This window comes from Medicago sativa, chromosome 6 (assembly GCF_051527215.1).
Source record: "Medicago sativa cultivar Bolivia chromosome 6, Bolivia_mono, whole genome shotgun sequence".
NCBI classification, from domain to species: Eukaryota; Viridiplantae; Streptophyta; class Magnoliopsida; order Fabales; family Fabaceae; genus Medicago; species Medicago sativa.
Window position 1 is genome coordinate 56846481 of NC_140754.1, and position 20097 is coordinate 56866577.

The following is a 20097-nucleotide window of genomic DNA, read 5'->3' on the forward strand; positions in this document are numbered from 1 at the left end:
TCGGAGGTGTCATCCCCAGCGTTAGCTGTTCAAGTGATGTCACCGATCTATTTCAATTTCAATTTCAATTTCAAAGGTGTCATCCCCAGCGTTAGCTGTTCTAGTGATGTCACCGATCAATTTCTATTTCAATTTCAATTTCGGAGGTGTCATCCCCAGCGTTAGCTGTTCTAGTGATGTCACCGATCAATTTCAATTTCAATTTCAATTTCAGAGGTGTCATCCCCAGCGTTAGCTGTTCTAGTGATGTCACCGATCAATTTCAATTTCAATTTCAAAAGCGTCATCCCCAGTGTGTCTTATTAAGTTGTCTTCATACAACTATCTTACGGATAGTAGACAACATCTCGTCACCTGTCTTCATACAATTATCTTACAGATAGTAGACAGTGTCTTTTTCAATCTTACCTTCATACGGCTACCATACGGGTAGTAGGTAATCTATGTCATTTGTCTTTATACGGCTATCTTACAGATAGTAGACATTGTCATTCTTTCATCTTACCTTCATACGGCTACCATACGGGTAGTAGGTAATCTATGTCATTTGTCTTTATACGGCTATCTTACAGATAGTAGACAATGTCCTTTTCAATCTTACCTTCATACGGCTACCGTACGGGTAGTAGGTAATCTATGTCATTTGTCTTTATACGGCTATCTTACAGATAGTAGACAATGTCCTTTTCATCTTACCTTCATACGACTACCATACGGGTAGTAGGTAATCTATGTCATTTGTCTTTATACGGCTACCTTATAGATAGTAGGCAATGTCATTCTTTCATCTTACCTTCATACGACTACCATACAGGTAGTAGGTAATACGTGTCATTTGTCTTCATACATCTATCATACGGATAGTAGACAACCATTTTCCCCAGTGAAACAACAGTATCCCCTAGTGGAGTCGGATCCCTTTCTTCAACGAATTTGGGTATCCCGTTATTGTTTCTCAGTTAAGTCAAATCATCTTTGTTGTCCTGCATTCATACAAACATTTCACGAGCATTCATAACATCTTAGGTCCAAAATTGGTGTACTTTGTATTTAAGTCTCTTCGGTCCGATCGAATCAAAGATTCCATCTTCAAATCTTCGGACGAAGAAACTTAAATAGGGGCATCTGTCATACCCCAATTTTTGACCTAAGGATCCTACATTCATACACTGACACGCGTCGTTTGACCATGATATTTGGTGAAAAATTCGACAGAGAGGTATTTTAGAATACCTCATATTTGGTTCTGAGTCGGACCCTCTTCTTATTTTATTTAATATTTATTTCCATCTTCTATTTAAACGTTTTAATTAATTTTTGACTTTAATCTTTTATTTTATTTTTTAATCTTTAGTTTAATTGGTCATTATCTCTTTGTATATATTTTATTACTTTTTTTATTATTATTGTCATGTAAATAAGTCTGATAAGTACAAACTTGTTCACATTCAAAGTTGTTCATATCCCCAAACAGTCTAAAGTTTACAGCCTGTTCACATGAAAACGTTCATTAGGTCCAAGTTCATAGCGCGTATCTATTTCATCCCAAACAGAAGCACAATTTTTGTTCTACTTTTCAAACAAACCCTAATCAAAATTCGTACCTTATAAATTAAACCTGCAAAAGCACAAGTGGAGGGAGGCCAATTTTTCAACGTACAAAATCCATCAGCCGCAATTTGCAACAACTTTCCACACAATTCAACACCATAAACCTGCGACTTTCGCACAACAGAAACGCACAAACCATCATAACCAAAACCTTCAGCCTCAATAAATCAAACCCAACATACCAGTGATCAAATTCAAACGCAGCCACCAATAATCATCATCACGTCGGAACAACACACATTAGTCCAATCACGATACCAAACCAAATTCCAATCAAAGCCCTCAAACCGTATCACAAAGCCTCTTTTGGATCGGACCAGAAAACATCAAAGGCGATCTCGCCATCGCCATCGCAAGCAGCAGTCAAAGCCCTCAAACCGTTTCACACAGCCGTCGCAAGCATACAAAAACGCGAAGGCAGCCGCTGTCTCGGACCGAAGCACATCAAAAGATTGACGACAGCACGAATCCAGCACACGCCAAATCTGCTTGCACCAATCTCGACGGAACCGATTCGTAGTAAGCAAACCGCAAAGGTATAGTTTTTGTCCCTTTTAGATTTAAGACCTTTTATTTGTTTTTTTTGGAACTTTTGAAATAAAAAAGAATGAGAGAGTAAGAGTGATGGAGGAAGGAAAATAAAGAATATAGCTTAGGGAGAGAAGTTGAGAGCAATTTCCTGTAGAGAAGAAGAAGATGTATGAGAATGACAAGAGAGAAGAGAGAGCAACTGAGAAAGAATAGATGAAGAGAGATAAACGTGAAAACAAAATGAAGAAAAAACCATAGGGAATGTCTTTATATGCCAAACCGATCCATGGACATGACCCATTAAACCACAACCCATAACCCATCTGCACCGACCCAGTTCATTTACTCTTAGCCCATTTCACCTTCTGCTTGTTTCCTGCACACACACATACTGCCTGCACCCCCTTCTGCATCATTTTTTATGTTTATTCATGCACTTTAATTTGTTCTTGCATTTTTTTAATTTCTTAAATTAGGCTTCATATGCATTATTCATTTATTTATTTATTTGTGTATATTTTAGTTTATGTCATTCATTATCTATTACGCGAAATTTAGTTTGCATATTAGGTTTAGATAATTCATGCATTTTTTTAGTTTAGTTGTAGCATTGCATATGTTAATCTAGTTTCTCTTATTTATTAGAATGTAATTAGGCTTTAATGTAATTTAATTTATTTCGTTCATGGAACTTAGAATGTAAATATAGGCTTAATGTAATTTATTTATTTTTATCGCAGACCGTAGAATGTATTAATAGGTTTTTTGTAATAGCTTAGGTTCATGTGTGCGTTTGTGCGTGTATGATTTATCCTTATGCTCCTAGTTTAGGTTTAGTTTAGGTTAATGGTCTTTGTGGCAATCAACGTCACCGCAAAGTGCCTACGCTTTTATTTTTTCTTGCTCCGATAGTTTTAACTTTAGTTTAGCTATTATTCAAAAAAACAACAAAAACATCCAAATAGTCCAAAAATCACAAAAAAATATTTTCTTAAATAAACCTTGATCCTAAATCAAGTGACGTCCTTTTTTCATTTTATTTTCTTAATCAAACTTCAATCAATTTAATCTTAATTCAAGTCTATTCCTTTCAATATTAAAAAAATACAAACCAATTCCATTTTGCCACTTGGCTCTTTGCTTTAAAACTTTTTCAAAACTAATAAAAAAAACACTCAACCAATCAAACGTCAATTTCTACCCCGAACTACGAGGTTTTGATCCCTCACGGGTACGTAGGCAGAGGACCATGTCCTTCCAAATCAATAAAATGTAGATAAACTAGGTCTCCTTTCTTTTATCATTTCAAACTCCATTTTTTTCAAAAACAAGCAAGTTATAGCACATTAATTGAATGAAACCAAGAGGTTCCCGTAGAGTACTACGGACATAATGGGTGCTAACACCTTCCCTTTATGTAACTAACCCCCGAACCCTAAATCTTTCCAAAATGGGGTGTTTGAACTTATTTTCCCCTTTTCTTAAAAAAATTAAATGTTCAATCGTGAAATAATCAAGTGAGTCAAAAGCTAATCAAATAGCCTTGATCTCCGAAAAATGACGCGACAAATCTATTATACTTTTAATAAAATAAAGTTTTCTATTCAAATTAATTAATATTCACAACATGTCATGTTAATATAGTTTTCTATTCAATTGATGATGCAGGGACAATCTATTTGACCATTTTAGCCAAAATCATACATGAAATATATAGTGAGATGAAGCATTACAACAACGGACCCCAAGTTATTTACCAGTGAAGCTAAAGCTTCCACGTTCAAACATACAGTAGCTAAAAGTCTTTGAAAAGTAACTCTTCCAAGACGAGTAAATGGATCAGCAAAAACAAAGCATATTTTTTACTTTGTTTACTGATGTTAAGCCTAGGCTAAAATATACATCATTCAATACTCTCACTCTTTTACCATTCTCTGATTTTTTCTCTTTCTCTCACCTGCTTTTATCTATACTCTTTTTCTTGTCACGTTATTCTGACCTCCATTTTATTTTCATCTATTTTATATAAAAGTTACTATTGAACAATGAACAATATGACAGCTTCTACATGAAGGTATAATTAACAATAATAGTTTATTTTATTCCACAACTTTGTAATCAAAATCAACATTTTGTTATGTAAATTCTTATTTTATTTGATCAACAAAAATATTTTTTATTTTATTATTTATAAGGAAAAAGGTGAAATTCAAATTAGACTGGCCATTATTCTTTAATATTTTATATTTTTACTTCTTCCTCTTCATTTCATCTACCATACGAAGTTACAGCCTTACAGGTGAGAAGGAAGGAAAAAATAACTTTAATGGATTCAACGAAGTTCTCTATTTGGCATTATTCCTTACCAAGGTTGGTTATCTGATTCCATCTTCAGAGTAGAAGATGCTAATTAGCTACCAAGGTTGTGCCTATTACACCCTTTTGAGTTTTCTGCACACAATAACTTAGTTTATTAATAGTGAATTTAATAGTTATAGGTTGATCTTGACCATGTGCAGTAAAACTTCTACTATAAATAGGTAACCTTTGATTGTATAGTCCAATATCAATAACTCTTCTTTGCATAAACATTTCGTCTTTCTTAAGTTTATTCTAAAGGTTAGTGAAAAATGGACAATGTTTTCAAGGAACAGAGATAATTAAAAAACATATGTTTCACCCCAACTTTTGTTGGTTCAATATTCAATAGGTTCCTTTATTCTTTCCTTGGGACTTAACATATGTTTTCTTTTTTCCTTTCCCTGCAGAATATCTTGACGAGAAGGGAAATATTAGAAAAGCTATTACAAGAGAAAGAAGGTAACAAAAAAGAAACATCTTATAGTATTCATTAAATTTCTATCATCCTCTTCATTTTTGCAATTGGAAGCACTATTTAGATCCTCAACAATACTATCCGATGTAACATATGAGACTTGTGCTCAACAAAGGTGACAAAAATACCTGAATTTTATACCCACATCAAGGTGGATTGCAATATTTTATTTTTCATTTCCGTTCAAGGGTGACTTGCATTTTCTAAGGAGCTTTTGTACAATTTCAGCCAGTGACCTCCTGCATCATAAGCAAGACAGCAACATTAGCGAAATAGAAATTTAGGTCCGTTAATTTTAAAAAATCAATCAATTTAGTATTTTTATCAAATTTTGCACCACAATCTCAAGCAGCATTTGAGGAGATTCAAAATTATATTCTGCAAACTTAAACTACACTTATCATAATAACAATTAGAAGGAGGGAATTATTTAATGAGAGTAGATATAGATAACACTCTAAGCTCACATAACAGAGTTGTTGCTTCTTAAAAAAGGATTTTTGGATTCAAAATCGTTAATTGCATTATGAACTTAATACTTTGATAGTGAGCTTTGAGTGTTAAACAAAGATATTGATTGTTTGCATTAATAAAGGTCAGAGGAATTGTTCAATATATATAAATTAGAGCACTGATAGGTATACCACCATAGGTGGCAATACCACTCCTACACCCACGTAAAAAAATGACATGTGGCATAGTGGGCCCCACACTCCACCAATTGTCTCTCTTTTCCTCAAAACCACAATTACTCTTTAATCCACTGCTTCTCTCTCATAACCACAATCTGTATACTCTTCTCTCTCTCTCGCAACCCCTTCTTCTCAGACCACCTTCACTCTCTAATCTCCGCCGTTCTCAGATCACGTCGCCGCCGCCGTGCAGTTGTAACTCATCACCGAATCACAGCCCCTTCTTCTCCATCTCCACCTTTCGTCCATCTCTACTAGCGACTGACCTTTTTTTCTTTATGATCTATGTCTCCGGCGGCCCATGAGGTGGTCGGTGGTCGGAGAAGAGAAAGAAGGAGATAGTGTGTGCAGAAGGGAGATAATTGAGAGTGAGAAGAGATTTTTTTTTCAATGACATGGATTATTCTTGCCTTACTCTCCCTAATTGGTTAAAATCATTGATGGACAATTTCATTTTAACAATCAAAATTTCATCTTTAATTTCAAATGAAATTAGTTTTTGTGTTGGAATTGGATGGGAATACTACAAGATACAACAAGAAGAAATTCTGCAATACTTCAAAGTAGTATTCAAATTCATTGAAAACCATAAGAGGAGCTTTTGGGTCCAATTAGCAAGACCAATGGAGGTGTGATTCATAAATTCTGCTTCCAAAAATATTGCCAAGGGGAAAAGGCATGATCTGCTTCTCAGACATTTATTCATGTTATTTTGTTTGAAGACCAAGATTATTTGTGGTTATGGTGCCTATGGAACCTGTTGAAGAAAGAAGATATAGGATTGAGAAGATCATCAAATGTATCAACAAAAATAAAAATATAAACTGGCCAATATATGGTATGTGTGACCACATTTTTTAATATACGTGACCACTATTTTTTCAGAAATTAGAATTTGTCCGTCTTTAGGCGTGATAAACTCGTAAATTGTAAAATAAATTATTTATTGTTGGAATTGCTTTTAGTGTAGTGATCAAATTAGATTATGTGTTTGATTCGCATAAAACAAGATTATTTATACATGGGAAATATAAACTAGCCAAATATATGATCTGTATGACCACATTTTTACAAATACGTGACCACTATTTTTTTCATAAATTAGAACTTGTCCGTCTTTAGGCGTGATAAACTGGCCGATTGTAAAACATGTTATTTATGGTTGGAAAGGCTGTTAGTGCAGTGATCAAATGAGATCATGCGTTCGATTCGCCTAAAACGATATTATTTACACCTGGGAAAGAAAAACTAGCCAAATATATGGTCTGTATGACCATATTTTTACAAATATGTGACCACTATTTTTTTCATAAATTAGAACTTGTCCGTCTTTAGACGTGATAAACTGGCCGATTGTAAAACAGGTTATTTATGGTTGAAAATGCTGTTAGTGCAGTGATCAAATGAGATCATGCGTTCAATTCGCCTAAAACGATATTATTTACACCTGGGAAAGAAAAACTAGCCAAATATACGGTCTGTATGACCACATTTTTACAAATACGTGACCACTATTTTTTTCATAAATTAGAACTTGTCCGTCTTTAGGCGTGATAAACTGGCCGATTGTAAAACAGGTTATTTATGGTTGGAAAGGCTGTTAGTGGAGTGATCAAAGGAGATCATGCGTTCGATTTGCCTAAAACGATATTATTTACACCTGGGAAAGAAAACTAGCCAAATATATGGTCTGTATGACCACATTTTTACATATACGTGACCACTATTTTTTTCATAAATTAGAACTTGTCCGTCTTTAGGCGTGATAAACTTGCCGATTGTAAAACATGTTATTTATGGTTGAAAATGCTTTTAGTGCAGTGATCAAATGAAGCCAAATATCTTTGGCTTATTGCTTTCCTTTAGTTGTGGGATCAGCTTTCCTTTCACTACCATAGAACTCCAGGAATTTGGCTTATTGGCAATACCTAACTGTGATGGTGATCCGCGGAATGTTTTGCGGGATTTTTCGAAACCCCCGCATATACTAATCCCACAAATTATTTGCAGGGGTTTTTAGTGACCGCTGGTATTCAGATCCAAAACCTCCGCAATATGAGTATTTTATTTGCAGGAGTTTTTAACCTCCTTAGATACATGTATATTTTTTAATAAAAAAAATCTTTTTTGTTTGTTTTGTGGGAATTTTTAACCTCCTTTAATATAAAAATAATATAATTGATTTTTGTTACATAATTTTTTTCTTTATTTAATCTATGCTTGTTTTTAATAGCAATTTATTGGTACTGTAAGATTTAAATTTATCCGTACACTCAATTCCAAAATATCCATATATAAACCAATATCAAATGTGACAATACATAACACAAATTCATAATAATAACATAAAATATGTCTTCCCTCTAAAAGACATGTCATAACAATACATGGAGTCAATATCTCTTTTAAACCTTCCATTCCAAATAAAAACTCGAATTTTCTATAATCAACCAAGTGTTGTTTGATATTTGATTTAAACCTTTATATATAATCTAAAAAAAAATCAGATGTTGCTTCCAACACATGATCCTCTTCCGTTCAAAGGAGAATTAGGCTCACTTGCAACATATGTCTGCTGAAATTAAAAAAGAATACACTTCGTTAGCTAAAATATTTGACGAAACTTCCACAAAATTACAGAAAAAGTAAAACAAATACCACACAAGATTGATCGTGCTCTGAACCGAACTAAGAAAAGCACCAAACTAACATAAGGGTCATTATTGGCCTACAATTGCATCAGAAGTTCACAACAAGTAAAACATGACTGGACCATTTAAACTTGAAATACTAGTTTCATCTATCATATTGGACAGGTACTTAACTCTCTTCACTAAAATCATCCTAAATTAAAATGTAAAATAACAAACTTCATCAGGCTTGACGAAAAAAAACTAAAATCTAAAGCTACAGACATATACAATCCAACAAGTGACCTGATGCATTATTTCGTCAAAGAAAGGAACAAAGATAGGGTCATAAAAGAACTTACATTTGATGAACCAAAGAAGTTAGTCACTTCATCAAGAATTCTATATATGTCTTGACATTTTTTCGTATGCTCAGTAATATTAGATATAGGCAGAAGCTGAGACTCAATTTCCATCCTAGAAGAGTCCAAGACAAAAACCTTTGCAGCGGAAACCTGTGGCAAGTATGTTCTGAAGTCAGTTATATAAAAGTGTAAAACAATGTCTAATAAAGCAATAAAGCATGTTACTGGGTTTATCACATGTGAAATTGAAATTTGGTTTACCAATAAAGCAATTGATATTTGGTTTACCAATTTCAACATATACTACAATCAAAGATGAACCACATACCTCTTAAACAGTCTTCGACGATCTGAGAGTTCTCTAAAAATATAACTCCTCCGTTCTCTGGTGTTTCCAGTTGCTTAGCCGGTTGTTGATGTACATTGCATTCCAAACAACACAGTCTGCACTCACCCAAGAAAGGTAACACACAAGGCGCCATGTGACAACAACACATCCTTCTCTCTCTAAACCGAATGAAACAGCTTCAACCGGTCCTAATTAGACCAACAAAAATGTTGCAGAGCAGGCCAAGCATAGCAGAAAACAAGTGCAGAAATGAAACTGCAGCCACCAAGAAAAACTGCAGCCACATCACCTAAAACCTGAGGCAACAACAACCAAGAAAAACTCCCACTTCCAGTCACGCGACCTACCGGTTAACTGAACGCTTCAACAGAGGAAACTTGCTGCAGAAAACCATAAAATGCGCTAGCAATCACTGACAAAAATATTGCAGGAAAGTCACGAGTCGATAGGTTACATTGTACCTAAACTACAATAAAAACTAAAATCAGAGGCCATAAAAAGAGACATTAATTCACCTAAAACACATTTTAATAGGAAGACATTATTTCACAACCCATATCTGCAACTTCCATCTCAACCTATCGGGAATTAGGCGCCCAATAGAGACTAAAATACCATGCAGCTGATTAATAAGGCAACCTAATATATTTATAATTCTTCAATATACAGACCACTAATAGTACCACCAAGTGAGCTACATATAACATCCCGTACATTTATGAAGATTTTAGAACAAAATACCAAAGTTGGAGATTTATGTACTAATCTTACCAAGGATATTACTTCTTCTCACATTTCAACCCTCACATATAGGGTCCCTCAATCCTGCATTGGCAATCTCTTCCACAGCCTGAGTTTAAGTAGCCGAGAATAAGTTAGTTCATTGAAGCTTAGAAGACTGATTTATGATAGCATTTATCTGTTAATGGAATAAATATCTAATACTCTATCTGCTTCATCCAAAACCAAAATCTACAGACAGAGTTAAAATCACAATCTTACTCATACTAATAATACACAAATACCATAAAGATAGGGAGGATTATTAAAGCATGAAGCTACAACATGAATTTAATATTACTTTGTAAACATGACCAAATAAATTGGCAGAAAATTAATCAAATTTAAGGTAACCCAAATTAGAGTCACAAATTTGAAGATGGGTACATAAATTGGTCGCATGACCGAAATCCCCAATTTTAAGACAACTCAAATCAGAATCTAAACAAATCACAAAATCGGTCGCAAATCAAATTCGAAGGAGTACATAAATCAAAATCCCCAAATCAGAAACCCTAAAATTTAAATCGCAATTTAGAAACATACAAATCAATATATAAACATGGGTATTGTGATTCACTAACCTTTCTGGATGGATTTCTAGTGAGAATCTAGAGTGTGGTTTGAGCAAACAAGATTCTGAGAAACAAAAGTGGCGGCGAGGGAGATTGAGGTTGACGAAGGTGAGAGGGAGATGAGGTTTCGAGAGACAGGGATAGGGATAAGGGAGATTGAGGGTGATGAAGGCGAGATTGAGGTTTTCAGAGAGAGAGAGAGAGAGGGTGTGATGGCGGGTTTTTTGTAGTGGGTGTGATGGCGGAGGCGCGGCGGTGGCGTTGGTGTTGATGGCGGAGGCTTGGTCTGCGGGATGACAGAAGAGAGAAGAAGAAAGTGAATAAGGGAATGGTGTGATGAAATTACTCAAATGTCTTTTGCGAAATTACAAAAATACCCATGGCACATAAGGGATGTATGGAAGAGTGGTATGGAGAAGGGTGTTCACCAATATTTTTCCTATAAATTATTACCTTCGAAGAAAGTTGGTTGATCAGATCCATGATAATGGATGTGAAAAACAAGATCATCCGGCACGTCATCTTTCTTCCTCCAGACAACGCAGCCAATACCAGCGTAAACAAGACCATACTAATGACCACCATCATAGATACTCTTCACCAACGACAAACGAAAAACCCATAGAAGATCAGGGCAGATAAATGTTGCAAAAAACCACCACATGCAGCATCTACATGAATCTCCTCATTCTTTATAGTAAGGAGTCCGTTGAGAAGCTTCGCATCCTCAAACTCTCGGGTCAGCATTGAACCAAAAATTGGCTTCAACAGGTGTTCTCATCTAGCATTTCAACAGCTTCCAATGGATCTATCACATAGTAATCCTCTGTGAGTTTCATTTCCTTTAGCTCAACCTCAAAGTACCTAGCAAATTTTCCCAACAAACCCGTGTAGCATATTTAAAAAACATTGAACATAGAGAGGCCTATAGGGAAAATACCCCAACATATGACACATCAATCACTTAAATCATTTTGAATTTGATTCTACCATATGGCAGCAATGTGAGACACACAGTAAACAATCATTTTGATCCCTAAATAAATGTATGTGGTCGTGTCGCTATAGTTCATGAATGTATGGATATTTCAAAATAAACTGAAATATGTCTTTTCTTAGTAACTTTATTGTGGGTTAAATTGACTAACGAAAGACATATTCAGGAACTATTGCGGGTTATATTGACCAACAGAAATACAAATGGACCAAAATTGACAAGCAAAAGACACATTGATGTATGTTTTTGTAATTGTCATAAATTAAGGGACTATTGTGACAGCTTTCACATATTCAAGAATCAAAATTCAAAATGACTGTTTACCCGAGACCTAAACTTAAATGATGCCTCAGAGTAAACAAAGCACAAGACAAGGTCTCATATTTGCAATATTAGTCATGTATCTAGTGGATTTTGTACAGAAATGTACTTCCGGACCATACAAAATCTGCATTTTTTTCTGAATATGTTTATCTAAAGTCATGTTTGGAGTGGAAAAAGTTCATGTGTAACAAAATACAGAACATAACTACATATACCTATTTATCATGATGTGAGCATGCAGTTGACACGTATAAGAAGTTATTTCAAACTTTATAGCATTATTAACATAATTCAAGATCAACCTGCTCATTAGCTTCAGTAACTATGTTGGGCTTCTCATAAGGTCTACCTTCTGATTTTCTTAGTCTTTCATTTCCTTTTAAAAGCTAGACTAGCAAACATGATTACCAGCTAACATGATTGCCTCTAATGACCCTAGAGTTCCCACACCTACTGCAGTTTCCTCTGCACCAATAGGATTTGGAATATATGTGTTACTATATTTACACACCGGTTCTGCAGAATTGAACAAATGAAATCAAGTCACTCTATCAGTTTCAACTTAAGTTGATCATAAAATAAACAGATACAATACCACAATATTCAATTCTACTGGTGTACAACAGACTCAGATTTTTTAATCACAATAATCTACTCCTAATTTTCATCTAACCACCAAACACAAAAGATTTAATAATTTGTTGTAAGTATCAAATTTTGATGGTGAAATGCCATTAAAAAAAATTATATTTTCCCTTTCTTCAAAAAGGAAACTTGAGGAGACAATGATAGAGTTTTAAGGAGTAAATATTTTTTAAACAACAAACTCGATCTATCATAATAAAAAAATGAATAATCAAGATATAAAACCCTTTTACTGTGCAATAATAATTTTCACAGACTAAACACATTTCAGCTAGCTTTTGGTCGGATTTGGAATCTAAGAGTGAAATTCACTTGCTAGCTACCAAGGTTATGCCTATTACACACTTTTGAGATTCTTGCCCACGATAATTTATTTTGTTAACAGTGGAAGACCCACTAAAAATCCTGCCAAGGCCGGTCCCAAGCTCGGGTAAAAGGAGAGGGTTGTGTTAGGCCTCGACAACCAACGTAAAACTTTATCGAATCTCTATGACATGGACCAAATACGAAATAGTGTGAATGCTAGGTCGTTGCCCGGAAGCAACGCGCTGTATAGCTCGAGTACAGTGTCAAATGAGCAAGGGCCGCTGCATCACCGCCTGGATGTAGTGAAAAATAAGCAAGGGCTCCCACATCTTCGTGAACGGGTGCGGGTAAAGAAGCTAGTTCATGAGAGTAGGATACATTTTGGAACTTGGAATATACGTACTCTTACGGGTAAATCTATGGAAGTAGTAGACACTATGACTAGGAGGAGGATCGATTTTATTAAGTGGGTGGGGAAAAAGGCGAAAAAATTAGATAGTTTAGGATTTAAGCTTTGGTACACGGGCGAAGTTAGATCGAGAAATGGGGTAGGCATCATTGTGGATAAGGAGTGGAAGAAAGATATTGTGGATGTTAAAAGGATAGGAGATCGGATTATAGCTCTAAAGTTTGTAGTGGAACAAAACACCTTTAACGTAATTAGTGTTTATGCACCTTATGTAGGGTTAGAAGAACACCTTATGGTAAAGTTTTGGGACGAGCTAGAAGGCTTAATTCAGGATATCCCATTAGGAGAAAAGATTTTTCTAGGAGGGGATTTAAATAGGCATGTAGGGAGTGTTTCGAGGGCGTGGATGGGGATATGGTCTCGGGGAGTTAAATGCGGAGGGTAATTCCATCTTAGATTTTTCATCGGCTTTTGATCTTACTATCGCTAATACGTGTTTTAGAAAAAGAGAAAGCATCTCATCACTTACGAGAGTGGGGCATCATGTTCTCAGATCGATTTCTTTCTCATTAGGAAAACAGATAGGAAGATCTGTTTAGATTGTAAAGACATACCTGGAGAGAGCTTAACTACCCAACATAGAGTAATGGTGATGGATGTAAGGGTTAAGAGGAGGGAAAAGAGAAGAGGTCGTAGCGGGGCTCCGCGAATCAAGTGGTGGCTTTTAAAGGGTGAAAAACAAAGGATAGATATTAGAGGGAGGTTTCAGGCAACCACATGCAAGCGCTAATGATATGTGGGAGAGGATGGCTCATGAGATTAAGAAGGTGGCAAAAGAGACACTGGGAGAATCTAGAGGTTTTGGACGGGTAAAGAATCTTGGTGGTGGAATGACAGTGTTCAGAGTAAAGTTCGGATCAAAAGAGATTGTTTTAAAGATTGGTCTAGGTGTAAAAATGCTGAAACTTGGGATAAATATAAGATAGCTAGGAAAGAGGCTAAGAAGGCGGTGTGCGAAGCGAGAACTCAAGCATTTGAAGGATTATACCAATCTTTAGGCACCAAGGAGGGAGAGAAATCTATATACAAGCTTGCGAAGGGACGTGAATGAAAGACAAGAGACCTAGACCAAGTGAAGTGTATTAAGGATGAAGAGGGTAGAGTTTTGGTTCGAGAAAGAGATATTAAGGATAGATGGAAGAAGTATTTCCACAACTTATTTAATGAAGGATATGAGATCTTACCAGACTCTAACAGGTTAGACATCAAAGAGGAGGACCGGAACTATAACTATTATCGTCGGATTCAGGAGCACGAGGTGAAAGAAGTGTTGAAAAGGATGAGTAATGGCAAGACAGTTGGGCCGGACAACATACCTATCGAAGTGTGGAAAAGTCTTGGAGATAGAGGAATTGTGTGGCTCACAAAACTTTTCAACGAGATTATGATGACAAAGAAAATGTCTGACGAGTGGAGAAGAAGCACCTTAATTCCAATCTATAAGAACAAGGGGGATATACAACATTGCGCAAATTATAGGGGAATTAAGCTAATGAGTCATACCATGAAGTTATGAGAAAGGGTAATTGAACGAAGACTAAGAAAAGAGACTCATGTTACGGATAACCAATTTGGCTTTATGCCTGGAAGGTCGACTATAGAAGTGATCTACTTACTTCGACGCATGATGGAGCGATATCGGACGAATAAAGAATGTTGGAACAAAATGTGTTTAACAATGAACCTTAAAGAGTTTTGATGATAACAAGGTATTAAAAATTGTAAATTGGACTAGCTAATATTTGTTCAAGTGTATAGGACCATAATTAAAAAGTTACATCATTGGTTGGTTCTGAATGAGCAAATAAAGAGCAAAAGAAAATGAAGCTTAGATGATTCTGAAGGCAAAGCGCTCCTGAAGTTAAGCTGCTCCTGAAGAAATACCGCTCCTGAAGTAAAGCTGTTCCTGAAGAATAATGCTTCTGAAGACAAGAGGTCCAGAAGCCACATCATCAGAAGCTGCACCATCAGAAGCTGCAGAAGTCACTTCATCAGAAGCTGCATCATCAGAAGCTGCCTCATCAGAAGCTATTTCACCAGAAGCTGAAGATCAACTGGATTTGCAAGAACATTCAAAGATTGAAGAATCTAGATTGCAAAAGCTGTCTATTGGATTCGAAAACATAGCAGAAAATTAGTGGAACATTGCAACGGTCATTTCAAAGGTGTTTGAAGGCATGTGGTTGCAATTTGGACGAAAGCGTTGACATTGTACTATTGTACGAATTGTACAGCCACGTTCTCCACTGCTCTGTTTTGTGTCCACGCTTCAAGACAAGAAAACAGCTCCAGAATACGGTCTCGCCTGCATATATGTTCCTTTGGATAAGGAATGGATTTCAAATTGGTTCTTCATAGGACAACAACCAAATCAGGCAAAAGATCATTGGTGAAAGATCAAGCTTCAACTAACGACTCTTTGGTGTGCTGGCAATTTCACAACGTCTCTTTCACACCTCTATATAAAGGAGTGAAGACCTAGAGATTTGGTAATGCAAGAACGCTGAACGAAAGACTCACAAGATTTTCACAAGTACCAAACCTCTGCTGAAATTGTTCTGCATTCACTTAGAATTTCTGTGTCTCAAAGTCATATCTTAGAAATTCTTAAGTCCATTGAGTCTGTATCTGATTTGTATTGTGAGCACCTCTGATTGTATATCAAGTGTTCAACCTTAAACAATTTTCTGTGTAATTTTGTTTAGTTAGGAAGTCTCTTGCAGTTGTGCTTGAGCAGGAAGTCTCTTGATTGTGTTCCTGAGCAAAGGAAGTCTCTTGCTTGTGTGCTTGAGCATTGGAAGTCTCTTGCTTGTGTGCTTGAGCATTTGTAATCAGATATTACTCATAGTGAAATCTCCTTGGAAGTGCAAGGGGGACTGGACTACTTCCGGATTGTGGAAGGAACCAGTATAATTGCTTTGTGTCGTTCTTCTTCTCTCTCTGTTTTATTCCGCTGCATTTAGATTCTGATTATCACTTCAGAAGCTGTCTCACCTAGCTTCTGATCAGTGTGTTTAGTTTTTAGGAGAATTGAAGAATTTTTCAAAACACAATTCAACCCCCCTTCTTGTGTTTTTTCTCACCTTCAATTGGTATCTAGAGCCTTGGTATGTTGTGTATCACTTAACCGTGCAACAGTCAAAGATCTGAGAAAAACATGTCTACTCCTCCTCCTACTGGTCCTAGTGATACTAGCTATAAACATGTCTCACATGATTATAGTGATAGTAAGAAAACCAGTGTTGGAAAAGTTCCAAAGTTCAATGGAGATGCTGAAGAGTTCTCTTGGTGGAAGACCAACTTTTACAGTTACATCATGAGCCTGGATGAAGAATTATGGGATATTCTGGAAGATGGTGTTGGTGATTTAGTCCTTGATGAAGAAGGAGCTGCTGTGGATAGAAAGAAACATACTCCAGAACTGAGGAAACTTTACAAGAAGCATCATATTATCAGAGGAGCCCTTGTCACTGCCATACCCAAAGCAGAGTATATGAAGATGAGTGACAAATCCACTGCTAAAGCTATGTTTGCTTCTCTCTGTTCAAATTATGAAGGGAGCAAGAAGGTCAAAGAAGCAAAGGCTCTCCTGCTTGTACATCAGTATGAGTTATTCAAGATGAAGGATGATGAAACTATTGAGGAGATGTACTCAAGGTTTCAAACCTTAGTTTCTGGGCTACAGATTCTAAAGAAGAGCTATGTTGCTTCTGATCATGTAAGCAAGATACTCAGAAGCTTACCTGCCAGATGGAGACCAAAAGTGACTGCCATTGAGGAAGCTAAAGATTTAAACACTTTAAGTGTCGAAGATCTTGTTAGTTCTCTCAAAGTTCATGAGTTAAGTCTTAATGAACATGAGTCTACTAAGAAGAGTAAATCAATAGCTCTTCCATCCAAAGGCAAGTCATCAAAAGCTCTCAAAGTGGTTGAATCTGAAGAGGAAGAACAGTCAAGTTCAGATTCTGAACCAGATGCTGCTGAAATGGCCATGCTCTCAAACAGACTTCAATATCTGGCCAAGAAGAACAGAAAGTTTCTCTCCAGAAGGGGTAACTCCAGAAGCTCAAAGAAAGAAGATCAGAAGGGATGCTTCAACTGTAAGAAGCCTGGACACTTCATTGCTGAATGCCCTGATCTTCAAAGAGAAAAGTCAAAGGACAAGTCAAAGAGGTCTACATTCAAACCAAGCAAACTCAAGAAGCAGATTAAGCAGAGTTTAATGGCAACCTGGGATGATTTGGGTAGTGAATCTGGATCTGATAAAGAGGAAGCTGATGAAGATGCAAAGGTAGCTGTTGGGTTGGTAGCAACAGCAACTTCAGAAGCTGGATCAGATTCAGACTCAGAAGATGAAAACGAGGTATATTTCAAAATTCCCAGAGATGAACTTGTTGAGTCACTTAAAGAACTTCTTACACATTTTGAAGTAAGAACCAATGAGTTGAAGGATTTAAAAGAAAAATATGCTGATTTGGTACAACAGCAAAAATCAACTCTATTGGATCTGAAAGCTTCTGAACAAGGACTTAGGGGCTTTGACTTCATGTGTAAAACATACGAAGATCAGCTCAGGTTCTTATGTCAGAAGCTACAAGAAAAGTGTAATGAAAAACCTTTAAGTAACCATGAAATTGCTCTTGAAGATTTTATTATATCTGGCATTGACAGAAGCAGAGTGGCTTCTATGATTTATAGCATTTACAAGAACAATGGCAGAGGAATTGGTTTTCCAGAAGTGAAACTTGAGAAAACCAATCTAAAATCTTGTTGTGAATGCATCAAGGAAGGTCTGAAAACATTCTTTGTACCAGAAGGGGCTGAGTTGGAAACTGTTGTTCAATCAGAACCTGAAGCTTCTAGTCCTAAGGCTAAGATTACTTCAACGCCAAAGAACTCTAAGTCAAAGGCTATGATCAAATCTGATTCCAAGACTTCAAAGGTCAGGATCCTGAAAAGATCAGAACCTATTCCTCAGAGTCTGGTGAAACCAAAATCTGGGGTTCTGAAGTCTAAGTTTCAGAAGAAGATAGTTACTGCTTCTGAAGTACCAAAACCTAAGGTGATGGTTAATCAGAAGCAACCCAACTCACAGCTCAAGGTACAAGAAGTGAAGAGTAAAGCCTTAAGTACTAACCTTCCAGGACCCATAGAACAATGGGTACCTAAATCTAAAAATGTCAATGATGCAGGTATGTCTAAGAGCAGTGCCAAAGCAAAGATCATGGTACCTAGACAGCGGTTGCTCAAGACACATGACAGGAGACAAGTCCATGTTCCTCAGCCTAACAATGAAAGAGGGAGGAAATGTGAAATTTGGGGGCAACCAGTCAGGCAAGATCATAGGTACAGGAACTATTGGTAATTCCTCTACCTCAATTAATAATGTATGGTTGGTAGATGGTCTTGAACATAACCTTTTGAGCATTAGTCAATTTTGTGATAATGGTTATGATGTGCTTTTTGAAAAACCCAACTGTACAGTAATCAACAAGAAAGACAAATCCATTGTGTTCAAGGGAAAGAGAGTTGACAATGTCTATAAAATCAATTTTTCTGAACTGGCTGATCAGAAGGTGGTTTGCCTACTATCAGTGAATGATAAGAAATGGATGTGGCACAGAAGGTTGGGACATGCTAACTGGAGGTTAATCTCTAAGCTTAGTAAGTTACAACTTGTGAAAGGGCTACCAGACATTGACTATCATTCAGATGCACTCTGTGGTGCATGTCAGAGAGGGAAAATTGTGAAATCATCTTTTAAAACCAAAGACATTGTTTCAACCTCAAGACCTTTATAATTACTCCATATTGATTTATTTGGACCAGTGAGTACTGCATCCCTATATGGAAGTAGATATGGATTAGTCATTGTTGATGATTACAGCAGATGGACTTGGGTGAAATTCATAAAGAGTAAAGATGTTGCGTGTGATGTATTCAGTAGCTTTTGCACTCAAATTCAATCTGAAAAAGAATCAAAAATTTTGAAAGTCAGACGTGATCATGGTTGAGAATTTGAAAATGAGCCATTTGAAGCTTTTTGTGAAAAACATGGAATTTTCCATGAGTTCTCTTCTCCTAGAACACCACAACAAAATGGGGTTGTAGAGAGAAAGAATAGAACTTTACAAGAAATGGCCAGAACCATGATTCATGAAAACAATTTACCAAAACATTTTTGGGCAGAAGCAGTGAATACAGCATGCTATGTTCAAAACAGGATCTATATTAGACCTATTTTGGAGAAAACAGCATATGAACTCTTTAAAGGAAGAAAACCCAATATCTCTTACTTTCATCAATTTGGATGTACATGTTACATTCTGAACAACAAGCTCTACCTAAAGAAATTTGATGCCAAGGCCCAAAGAGGAATCTTTTTAGGTTACTCTGAAAGGTCAAAGGCATACAGAGTGTATAATTCAGAAACACTTTGTGTTGAAGAATCTATGCACGTTAAATTTGATGACAAGGAGCTTGAAGATAAAACTTCAAAGCAAGGTGAAAGTTTTGCAGAGATACAGGTTCCTGAAGCTACTCCAGAACCTGATCAGATAGCTGAATCTGAAGATAGTCCAGAAGCTGAACCCACATCAGAAGCGCAAGATGAAATTGCTTCTGATGAAGCACAAGATGGCTCACATCAAGAAGATCCTCCCAGAAACACATTCAAACACAAGTCTTCACATCCTGAGGAGCTAATCATTGGAAACAAAGATAGTCCAAGAAGAACAAGATCACATTTCAGACAAGAAGAGTCAATGATTGGACTAATCTCAATGATTGAACCTACAACAGTTGATGAAGCACTTTCAGATGATGGATGGATCCTAGCTATGCAAGAAGAGTTGAATCAATTTCAAAGAAATGATGTGTGGGATCTGGTACCCAAACCTCAGCACAAGAACATTATTGGAACAAAATGGGTATTCAGAAACAAGCTGAATGAGCAAGGTGAAGTAACGAGAAACAAAGCCAGGCTTG

General features: G+C 36.3%; 1 long non-coding RNA gene and 1 pseudogene across 5 annotated transcripts; one reads left to right on the forward strand and one right to left on the reverse strand.

The window, feature by feature from the left end:
- Positions 1-7947: 7947 nt before the first annotated feature.
- Positions 7948-10667, reverse strand: LOC146915835 (uncharacterized). 5 transcript variants are annotated; one of them, XR_015014772.1, is made up of 5 exons: positions 10379-10667; positions 9786-9864; positions 8994-9394; positions 8663-8815; positions 7948-8245 (listed from the first exon to the last, which is right to left on the reverse strand). It is a non-coding gene; the product is annotated as an uncharacterized LOC146915835 (long non-coding RNA). The 5 variants fall into 5 exon arrangements; XR_015014773.1 differs by having other exon boundaries at positions 8994-9426; XR_015014774.1 differs by having other exon boundaries at positions 7948-8242; positions 8994-9475.
- A 2153-nt stretch (positions 10668-12820) lies between these two features.
- Positions 12821-14161, forward strand: LOC146915836 (uncharacterized; annotated as a pseudogene).
- The last annotated feature ends 5936 nt before the right edge of the window (positions 14162-20097 follow it).